Source organism: Antechinus flavipes, chromosome 1, assembly GCF_016432865.1.
Source record: "Antechinus flavipes isolate AdamAnt ecotype Samford, QLD, Australia chromosome 1, AdamAnt_v2, whole genome shotgun sequence".
Taxonomy (NCBI): domain Eukaryota; kingdom Metazoa; phylum Chordata; class Mammalia; order Dasyuromorphia; family Dasyuridae; genus Antechinus; species Antechinus flavipes.
Genome location: NC_067398.1, coordinates 636,639,259 through 636,651,403, shown reverse-complemented (window position 1 = coordinate 636,651,403; position 12,145 = coordinate 636,639,259).

The window sequence follows — 12,145 nt, the reverse complement described above, 5'->3', positions numbered from 1 at the left end:
AGTAAATAAGACTCAGAGGAGTCACACAGGCAGTAACTGTCAGGATTGATTTTCTAACCTGCAGCTTCCAAATCCAAATGTCATGCTATTTCCTTTCTCACACAATCTCCCTAGAACACCATTCAAATGGCAGAACAAGCTTGTTATGGGAGCAGAATGAGAAGATATTTATGGGGTATGGTCTGAGGAACACCAGAAGGCTCACCTATCTGTTCTTACAGTCACTGAGTATGATTTATGGTCTTTTGGGGATAACATGTCAAGAATTATTCTTTGTTCTTAAACCTGAGATCTCCAATGGCCACCTAATAAAATCAAAGACGTTAGGAGCTTCCAGCTGCAGACTGATCAGTTTTGACGGTAGAGAGAAGATCAGGAATAGAATCTTTAGCTTAGATTTCATGGCCTATTTACAGTGAGCTAGGAACAGGAAGTTTTAAAATATCTGAAGTATCCTTTGTAAGGGAAAGGATAAAGAAGATTATGTCAATATAAAGGTTGAGATTCTAGATCAAAGAATCATACAATCTTAGAACTGGAAGTAATCTAAGAGAGCCAATTTATACCTATTGTAGGGATATGTCTATACTTCAAAAAATATTTTCCACAAGTAGTTGTCTAAATAAGAATTCACAGTGGCTTTATGGCCAATGTGTGATGTCTCCTAAAGCATTCCATCAAAGTTTTGGACAGTTCTAATCTTTGGGAAAACTTTCCATATAACTTAAACCTTTTACCCTTAATTCTACTTCCTGTGACCAAAACGAAGGAAAATTAACTTCTCTGTTATAAGGTAGTTCTTCAAATATTTGAAAATAGCTATTAGGTCCTACCTGGGCAGCAAGGGGGCCCAGTGGATGGAGCATCAGGTCTGGAATCAGAAGACTTATCTCTCCTTGAGTCCAAATGCAGCCTTAGATATTTACTAACTGTGTAATCCTGGGCAAATCAACGGATAGAACTCTAGGTCTGGGGTGATGGAAGCCCAACTCAAGCTTAAAACATTTAATAGTTATATAATTCTGGTAAATAATTTAACCTCTGTTTGCCTGTTTCCTTAACTCTCCAATGGGGGTAATTATAGCATTTACTTCTTAGGGTTGTGTGAAAATCAGATGAAATAATATTTATAAAGTGATGGGCAGTGTCTGGCAGATAATAGGAAATACACATATACTTAACGATGATGATAATGATGATGATGATGATGATTTCTCTTTTTCAGACAAAATGTCCCGATCTTTCAACCATATCCTTAAGGTACAGTTTTGAATCCTTTCACTATTATGTTTGTTTTCTTCTGGACATCTCCCAGCTTATAAATGTTTTGCCTTAAATGAGCTAACTGTTCACAACTTTACTTGTGGCTTCATCAGGACAGAGTACAACAGCATTGTTAGCTCTCTAGGCTTGGACATTGTGTCTCTCAAATACAGGCTAAGATTCCATTAGGAATTTTGGTTGGTACATCATTTTACTGACTTGTTCATTTAGTTACTCATTATTGCGGTTTGCTATGAAAGAGATGCTAATATGAGGGGGTGATGGTGGTGGCTGAGGATAAATTTCTCTTGCGTCCAAGGAGAAACAGAATGAAACCTCTAACTTCTTGATTAAGCAGAATATCTCCTGGCAAACTTCCAATGCTTCTCCTTTACCAAGAGAAGAGTTCCTTCTAATAGCACTGCAGTAATTTTATTTATTGATGCAATTCTTAAATGTGAAATGTATGTGTATTTGTGTTTTGTATACATATTTTGGAACTTTATTGAATTAAAAACTCTCATTTTCAATTAATTATCTTTTTAAATGCTAATTTCATAATTTCAAATTCATTATGAATTAAAAAGGCATTTTAATGACTCATTTTCAAAAATATTAAAATTTGAAGATGGATTTCTATTTATTTTACAAGTCCTATTTTCTTATTGTTTTTAGTAATCCTGAAGTCAATTTTTTTCTGTCCAGATTGTCAACCAGTATTTGTTGAACTTTTATGATTTGTTCTTGACACTTCTTAGGACTACGGAAGGGAGGTAGTATGCTTACTTCCTCAAAAAGGAGAAATTATGTATTTCAATATTTCATGCTTCCAGAGAACTGATTGTAAAACCAGTTGGCAAAAGAATAATTAATATAGAAAAATGAAAGGCATTTTAATTGTTGTAGAAAAAGTGTTTAAGTGCTGTAGATTAATCAAGGCCTACAGTAATCTAATATTTGATACATCCCCCAAACTTCAGCCTCTGAAATAGTAATTCCATAGTAAAAAATTACTATTTGACCAAAAGACATTAACTTGATGTGTGATCTTGGACAAGTCATTATTTGACCCTCAATTTTCTTGTTTATGATAATGGAATTGAATTGGATGATTTAGAAATGTCACATCTATTAATAAAACTCAGCATTAGAATATTCTATATCCTAAGAGATCTTCTAATCCTTTTACTTCTAAGCCTTCTTTTGGCTTAAATATTCTCCCTCTCTCTCTTTTTATTTTTTTTAAATAAATAAATTAATTTATTTTTAGTGTACATTGCTCTAAGAATCATGTTGGGAAAGAAGAAATCAGAACAAAAAGGAGAAAAAAAAAAACAAAAAAAGAAGTGAACAAGGCATGTGCTGATTTGCTAAAGCCAACATTTGTAGTACAATGTGGAATAATAATATCACAATGTGATAAAAGATATCCTTGTTTCACCTCTGATATTGGGAGTGTGTCCAGCTTCTCTCTACTATAAATAATACTTGCTATTAGTTTTAGATAGATACTGCTTATTTTCAGGAAAGCTACCTTTACCCCTATACTCTCTAGTGTTTTTATTAGGAATTGTTGCTGTATTTTGTCAAAAACTTTATTGAAATTCTCATATTATTTCTATTGGTTTTGTTATTGATATGGTTGATTGTGGTAATAGTTTTCTTAATATTGATCCAGCCCTGCATCCCTGGCATAAATCCCACTTAGTCATAGTGTATTATCCTATTGATAAGTTGCTATAATCTTTTTGCTAATATTTTATTTAAAATTTTTGCATCAATATTTATATTAGGAATACTGGTCTATAATTTTCTTTCTCTGTTCTGGTTCTTCCTGGTTCAAGTGTCAATGAGAAATTTGTATCATAGTAGAAATTTGGCAGTACTCCTTGTTTACCTATTTTCCCAAATAGTTTACATAGTATTGGGATTAATTGTTTTTTAAATGTTTGGAAGAATTCACTTGTAACTCCATCTAGTCATGATTTTTTCTTATGGAGTTTGTTAATGGCTTGTTCAATTTTTTTTTCCTAAAATGGGACTATGTAAATAATTTATGTTCTCTTCTGTTAACCTGGGCAATTTATATTTTTTGTAAATATTCATCCATTTTGGTTAGATCATCAGACTTGCTACCATACAGTGGAGTAAAATAACTCCTAATTTTTGCTCTAATTTCTTTGTCATTGGTGATAATTTCACAGTTTCATATTTGATGTTGGTGACACCAACTCTTAGTTTTATTTATTAGTTCAATTGTCTTCTTAGTTTCAATTTTAATAATGTCTCCTTTGAGTTTCAGAATTTCTAATTTATTATTTAATTGGGGTTTTTAATTTGTTCTTTTTCTAGCTTTTTTAGTTGCATGATCAATTTATTCTTTTTCTTTTTTATTCATGTAGCTATTAAGAAATATAAAACTTCCTCTAAGAACTTCTTTGGCTGCATTCCATAGGTTTTGGTCTGTTATCTCATTTTTGTCATTCTCTTGGATGAAATTATGGGTTGTTTCTGTGAATTGTTGTTTGACACACTCATTTTTTAGAATTAGGTTATTTAATTTCCAATTGGTTTTTAGTCCATCTTTCCCTCTTTCTTTAATGAATGTAATTTTTTTTGTAGTATGGTCTGAAAGAGAAATATTTATTATTTCTGCCTTTCTACATTTGATTGTGAGATTTTTATGCCTTAATACATGTTTAATTTTTGTATAGATGCTATGCACTGTCAAGAAAAAGGTGTATTCCTTTCTGATCAGATTCAATTTTCTCAAAAGATTTATCATATCTAGATTTTCTAGGATTCCATTAATCTTCCTAGTTTCTTTCTTGTTTACTTTGTGGTTAGATTTGTCTGATTGTGAGAGAGAAAGGTAGAAGTTCCTCACCATAATAGTGTTTATTTATTGTCTATTTCTTCCTGTAACTGGATTAAAATCTTCTCTAGGAGTTTGGCTGCTCTACCACTTAATGCATACACATTAATATTGTTACTACTTGTTTATGATATCTTTTATTAAGATATATTTTCCTTCCTTACATCTTTTAATAAAATCTATTTTTACTTTTGCTTTATCTGAGATCAGAATTGCTACCTCTGCTTTTTTTTTTAATGTCAGTTGAAGCATATAAATTCTGTTTCAGCCTTTTACCTTTACTCTATATGTGTTTCTCTGTGTCAGATGTGTTTCTTGTAAACAACATAGAGTAGGATTCTGTTTTTTATCCACTTTTCTATTTGCTTCCTTTTTATATGAGAATCTATCCCATTCACATTTCCCTGCATCTTATTTTCTCTTCTATATATACTTTTGTTTTGTCTTTCCACCCTGTCCTTACTCTTGTGTGTTGTTTTTACCCACCCCACCCACTATCTTATCTCCTCTCATCTCTTCCCCCTTCTCTTACCTTTTTCCCTAATGTTTCTCCCCTCCATTCAATTCTGCCTCTCCCTTTTTTTTTCTCTTTCTCCTCCTACTTCTTCATAGGGTTAGATAAATTTCTATACACAACTGAATGATTACGTTTTTCCCTCTTTGAGCCAAAACTGATGAGATCAAGCTGCAAACCATGCTCAACCCTCTCTTCTTTCTCTCAATTGTTGTTACCTGTTGGTCTTTTGCCCCTCTTCATGGGAACTAATTGTCCCATTATACCTCCTCTTTCCTCTTTTCCCATTCCTTAATGTCTTTTTCCTTTGATGTCATCACACTAGAGTCCATTCACAACCACACACTCAGTCCTTGTCTTTGCCCCAGTATCAGATACAGTTCTCGAGAGTTACAGATATTATTTTCCCATCTATGGATACAAATAGTTTAATTTTTAAATAATACATATTTTTCCCATGTATTTAAATAATACATATTTACCTTTCTATGCTTCTCTTGAGTCTTTTATTTGTACATTAAATTTTATGTCTAGTTTTGTTTTTTTCTTTTTTTTTTTTGTTATAGCTTCTTATTGACAGAACACATGCATGGGTACTTTTTCAGTACTGACCCTTGCAAACACTTTTGTTCCAACTTTTCCCTTCCTTCCTTCCACCCCCTCCCCTAGATGGCAGGCAATCTCATACATGTTAAACACGTTAAAGTATATCTTAAGTACAATATATGTGTACATATTTATACAGTTCTCTTGTTGCACAAGAAAAATCAGATTTAGAAAGGTAGAAATAACCTGGGAAGAAAAACAAAAATGCAAGCAAACAACAACAGAAAGAGTATAAATGCTATGTTGTGGTCCACACTCATTTCCCATTGTTCTTCCTCTGGGTGTAACTGGCTCTGTTCATTACTGATCATTTGGAATTGAATTGGATCCTCTGATTGCCAAAGATAGCCACTTCCATCAGAATTGATCCTCATATATTAGTGTTGTTGAAGTGTATAATGATTTCCTGGTTCTGCTTATTTCACTTAGCATCAGTTCATGTAAGTCTCTCCAAGCCTCTCTGTATTCATCCTGCTGATCATTTCTTACAGAACAATAATATTCCAAAACATTCATATACCATAATTTACTCAGCCATTCTCCAATTGATGATCATCCATTCAATTTCCAGTTTCTAGCCACTTCAAAAAGGGCTGCCACAAACATTTTTGCACATGTGGATCCCTTTCCCTTCTTTAATATGTCTTTGGGATATAAGCCCAGTAGGAACACTAGATATACACAATTTGATAGCTTTTTGGGCATAATTCCAAATTGCTCTTCAGAATGGTTGAATCTGTTCACAACTCCACCATCAATACATCAGTGTTCCAGTTTTCCTACATTCCCTCCAACATTCATCACTATCTTTTCCTGTCATTCTAGCCAATCTGACAGATGTGTAGTGATATCTCAGAGTTGTCTTAATTTGCATTTCTCTGATCAATAATGATTTGGAACACCTTTTGATATGAGTAGAAATAGTTTCAATTTCATCATCTAAAAATTGTCTGTTCATATCCTTTGACCATTTATCAATTAGAAAATAGCTTGGTTTCCTATAAATTAGAGTCAATTTTCTTTATATTTTGGAAACGAGGCCTTTATCAAAGCCTTTCACTGTAAAAACAATTTCCCACTTTATTGCTTCCCTTCTAATCTTGTCTGCATTAGTTTTGTTTGTACAAAAGCTTTTTAACTTGATATAATCAAAATTTTCTATTTTGTGATCAATAATGACCTCTAGTACTTTGAAGACAAATTCCTTCCCCTTTCACAAGTCTGAGAGGTAAACTTCCCGATGTTCTTCTAATTTATTTATAATCTCATTCTTTATGCCTAAATCATGAGCCCATTTTGATCTTATCTTGATGTATGGTGTTAAGTGTGGGTCCATGTCTAGTTTCTGCCATATTAATTTTCAATTTTCCCAGCAGTTTCTCTCAAATAGTGAATTCTGATCCCAAAAGTTTGGGTCTTTGGGTTTGTCAAACACTAGAATGCTAGAGTAATTGATTATTTTGTCCTGTGAACTTAACCTATTCCACTGATCAACTAGTCTATTTCTTAGCCAATGCCAAATGGTTAGTTTTTTTTTTTTTTTTTTTTTTCCCTATAGAAATGCCAGAAAGTCTCTTGTTTCATTGAAGCTCTATTGGCTTCCCTGAAAAATGATGCTGAATCTTGCTGAGCAGCTAATTCTTGGTTGTAACCCCATGTCTTTTGCCTTCTAGAATATGTATTGCAGGCCTTCTGATATTTTATTTTAGAAGCTAACAGGTGCTGTTTAAACCTGACTGTTGCTCCTTCATATTTAAATTGTTTTTGTCTTTATCTCTCTCTTTTTTTGAAACTATTCTTTGTATGGCATTATAAAACTGTTAAGTTTATGATACTCAAATATCTCAAAAAGTCAGAGTTTAATAAGATTTAGATTCAAAGCAGAAGGTAGCTTTTTCTCAATAAAAATGTAATAAAACCATCCCTTTGTAACTTTTTATAAAGATTGGGTGAAAGAGAGAAGAGACACAATGCTAATTGTGTCACTTCCATCAGATTTTGATGGAAGGTAGGAATAGAAATACTAGTGAAAAACCTTGCTCAGAAAGAATTCATCAGAATTGACCAAAAACAATGTTGTGAAATTAGTCATCATTTAGCTTTGGAAATTAGAAAGTCAAAATAGGCTATCTGAGGCATATCTCTGCTTGTGGCATTTCCCTTTTCAAAAAACACTTGGTGGTTTCTCATTGTCTACTGAATAATATCCAGTCTCATCAACTTTGGCATTGAGTGCCAAATTATAATCTTGCTCTAAATTGTCTTTTCAATTTCATCTCACATTATTCTTTTTCACTTACTCTGTGCTTTGATCCTTCATAGAATTCATTTTTTTTAGAGCTAGGCTTAGAGATGAGGGAACAATATCTTTAATTTATATTCTTGTAAATTTAAAAATATTCTTCCAAACTATCTCATATTGAATATGAGAAGATGGGGCTCCCAGAGAAGTGCAAAAGTTTTCTCAAGATAAAGCAAGAAGTAAGTTGGAATTTGAACTAATATACCCTGACTTCATATCCCATAATCTCCCCATTCAGCCTATGGAACTGCAATTTCCCTGCTAATTAGATAGATGATTTAAAATTTTATTCATTATATTCCCAATCAATCAATCAAGTCACATTTATTAATCACATGCTATGTGGGAGGCACTATGATACAAAGTGGGAATATAAATATAAAAATTTAATAATTCCTCCCCTTAAGAGGCTTACATTTTACTGAATGTCTTTACTTGCTCTTTACATGTACAGTTACTGAATGTTGATTTGTATCAGCCTACTCTTCATAGGGGGTCTTCAAAAACCTTTTAATCTATACTTAAACCTTCCATTATTTACTCTCCTCCATCATCTCAATTGAGATTCTTGCCTTATATTTTACAGAAAAAAATGAGGTCATTTATCACAAATTCCCTTTTCTTCTTTTTTTCTCATCTCTGATGACTCAAATGTCTTCTGCCTCTATTCCTTTCTTCACTTCTATCTCACATAATAAAGTGATTTATTTTTTACTAAGGCTAATCCCTCTGCTTATGCAAGTCAACTCATTCCAGTCCATTTCCTCAACAAAATGCCCCCTCTGTATTCTTTCACTTATTTTCAATATTTCTCTTTCTATTGATTCATTTCCTAGTGCTTATAAAGCTTCCCATCCTGAAACACAAACAACTCTCCCTCAAAGTCCAAACCTTTCCCTTGATCATTTTATTTTTTGCTATCATCCTATATTTCTTCTTTCCTTTGTAACCAAACTCCTCAAAATAGTACCTATAATAGTTGCCTCTGCTTTCTGTTCTCTCATTTTCTTTTTAACCTCCTAAAATATTGCTTACATTTCATCAATCCATCAAAATGGTTCTTTCTAGTTAGCAATGTTTTTTTAATTGTCATTCCAATAGCCTGTTATCACTCCCCTTCTTGATTTCTCTGCAACTTTTGACACTGTCATTTCCTCTTGTTTTCTCTAGGTTTTTAAGACATAATTTTCTCCTGGTTGTTCTCCAACCTTTCAGTCAATTCCTTCTCATTCTCCTTTTGCTGGATATGTTACATTGTTTAACTATCAGTGGCTCATGGGGTCTATCTAGGCTGTTTTCTTCTGAGGTCCCAAAGAGTTAAACATGACTAAAAAATGACTGAAAAAGAAAGTTTTCTTTACAGGACGTGAGATCTGAATTCCCATACCAGGGGCTTCCAAATTTCATCACCTTAGTTCCAGATGAAGATAAGCTATTCATCTTTGGAGTTACTGTTCTAAAGCCCCCTATCATATGACTAGTGACAGAGTGAGTACAAATTATCCCACTTAGCCTACTGTGTACAGGCTAAAATAGGCTATATAGCAGACTATGTTTCAGCTCAATATCCTTTCTTTCCTTCTACCTGGCATAAATAAATACCTATACTTCCATCACCAAAGAATACAACTCTTCCCTCATTGCCCCTCCCTAATAAATATTGTTTTCTCCTATTTTAAGACAAGCTTCTTGAAGTCAGGGACTCTGTCTTTTTGTGTTTGTTCATCTATTGTGAAATATTTTTATACCCAATCTTAGCCCAATGATTAACATATAGTGATAAATTATTTTCTATTAATTCCTTTATTCATTACATTCCCATATATTTCTGATAATAATAAGAATAAGAATAAGAAATATCCATAAAGTGCTTTAAAGTTTATAAAATTCTTTAAATATTTTATTTCATTTAATTCTCAAAACAAGCTTTGGGAGGGAGGTGCTATTGTTAGACACATTTTAAAGATAAGAAAACTGAGGCAGAGTGTTTAGTGACTTATTTGGGGTTGCAAAACTATTATATATCTGAGATAAAATTTGAATTTAGGTCTTCCTAACTCCTAATCTAATAATATAACCATTGTGTCATCTAGTTTCCTTAACTTTGTATTTCAAAATCTTTTCATTCTATACAATTTGATTCTGGCAACAGTGTATTAAAAACATTGTTCTTAAATTTTTATAGACCAATGTGATATTGAGTCAATTGCAAGTAACAACTTTATGTGTTATCTGTTTTTATTATAGTTAATTTGCCACATTCTCAAGAGTACTTTGGAGTCTGTATTTGTTATAGTGGGATTTGTCTTTTGTAAGTTTATGAAGGATAGCTATTTTTGGTATATATTTCTGGTTATCTAACTTTCTAAATTCAGAATGCTCTAAATTTCTGCAACTTTCAGTGGTTGCTTTCCATTTCTATAATTTTTCTGCATGCTTCACTAATCGACCAATTCAAAATCATTAAGCATAACATTTTATAATGTTTAGATGAATTCTTCTTCATCTTCACGGTTATCTTCATCATTGTCATCACCACTACCATCATTGATCATTTATAAGTATTAATATCCTTATTTAGTTCAGGGTTTTTCATTGAGATATTTTATCTTACTTTATATTTCCCTTTAATTAAATTTTACATTTATACCATATCAGTAAAAATAGGTTTTCCAAGTTTCTTTAACTTTATTTCCATTTCTTCTTATGGACTTTGATTAAATACCTAAAAGCTTCCAAGTTTCATCTTTCTTTACACTTATTCAACACAATACTTTCCTTTCTTTCTATATTTTTGATCCCTCACAAGTTTATTACCCAATTATTTCAAATCAAAGTCAAAAAATAATTATCACTGAAACTTAATGTAAGAGCTTTTACTATTTCCCTAATCAAAATTAAACTTCAGGACTGAAGGACATTTTCTAATTTATCCCCAAGTAAAACACTTCCAATTTACTTTCCTTAATTTCTATTTTAATTTCATGTTGCTCTTACTTCTAATTTACCTGGGCAATTAGATTTTATGAAATTATCAAGAAGACCACAATTTTCCACTTCCAAAATATTTCTCTGTCTCTGTCTCTCTTTCAATTTGCCTTTGGCTTAAAACTACATTTTGAGTTAGAGAGTTGTTAACTCCTATGGTAGTATGTTACAAGGTTTGAAAACTTCAAACTACAAATGAACTTTTCCTTTTGCTTACTAGAGAAAAACTCTTAGATTATCTTCAGTTCAGTTTAGGACTAAACTTTCCCTAACTGGCGAAACTACTTTATTCTCTTCAATAAAACAGCAAATATACTAGATGTTCTGTTTGCATGTAACTTCCACAGAGTCTACTTTTCACAGTCATAAGGACCTATACTTCAAAACATCTATTAACATATTACAACACACACACACACATATACATTTTCAACTATACTTCTATCATTATTTTGAAATATATTTTAAAAGATTTCATTTAGGTAATGTTGTCTCCAATTAGTTTGCCATATTGTCAATTGCTATATTTTGCCATAAAATTTCTTCAAATGCGGAAATGTTCATAAATCATAAAATAACTTTGTTCCTTCTTTTATTCCTGATTGCCCTGGTTGCATTAAGGATACAGAGATGAGACTATCTTGAGTTTGGAAACTTTCACAGAAAAGTTTTTATTCATTTTTTCCTCTTTTTTCCTTTGGCTGATTAGGCCCCAAGAAAAAGGCAGTTGGATTTAGACACCATAAACAATGTTAACAGAATATATTCTGCATTACACACAGAACACAGATACTTTTTTGAATAAATAATGAATGACTTTTGAAGAAAAAAGCCTTATAGATAGATCGTTTCGTCAGGAATGAAACTCATCATCTGGCCATTGCAGCCTAGAGTTTTCATTAGACCGTCCATTCCATATGTGACAGAGGAAAGGGAAGAAAGTCACTGTGGCTAGATCTTAGAGTTTGTAGAATTGAATGTAAAAAGACTGGAAATCAACCAACAAACATTTTAAAAAAAATAATCTACTATGAGCTAGACACTAATACTAGCACTTGGGATATTGTCATTGTTTAACAAAGATACTGGAGTGATGTGCTTATTCTTTTTATATATATTTACAACTCATTTTATAGATAAGGAATTGAGGCAAACAGGGTTAAGTGACTTGCCCAGGATTTCACAGTTATTAAAGGTCAGGTCCGGTACTTTATCTGCTGTGCCACCTAGCTGCCCTGTGGGATAAAAAGACTAGAAATAAAATAATCCCAACTGGCCAGAATTTTTATTTTTGGGAAAGAGACATTTTATTTTGTTTATATTTTTATATTTTAATTTTATTAATTTTATATTTTAATGGGAAAGACCACACCATGTATTCATAGAATGAATGTAAAGAAAAGAAATAACAAACAAATTAGTTAAGCATTAGGTAGTTTGAGAGGGAAAACAATGAGTTGATGTGATCAATAACGGTAGGCAAAGGCCATTCATTGCTCTCACTAGATGCTATATACAAATTTTATGATCCCAGAATTATGCTAAATGCCATGAATGAGCTATTATTAATGTTATCAAGTGCCTCAACTGTGTTAGG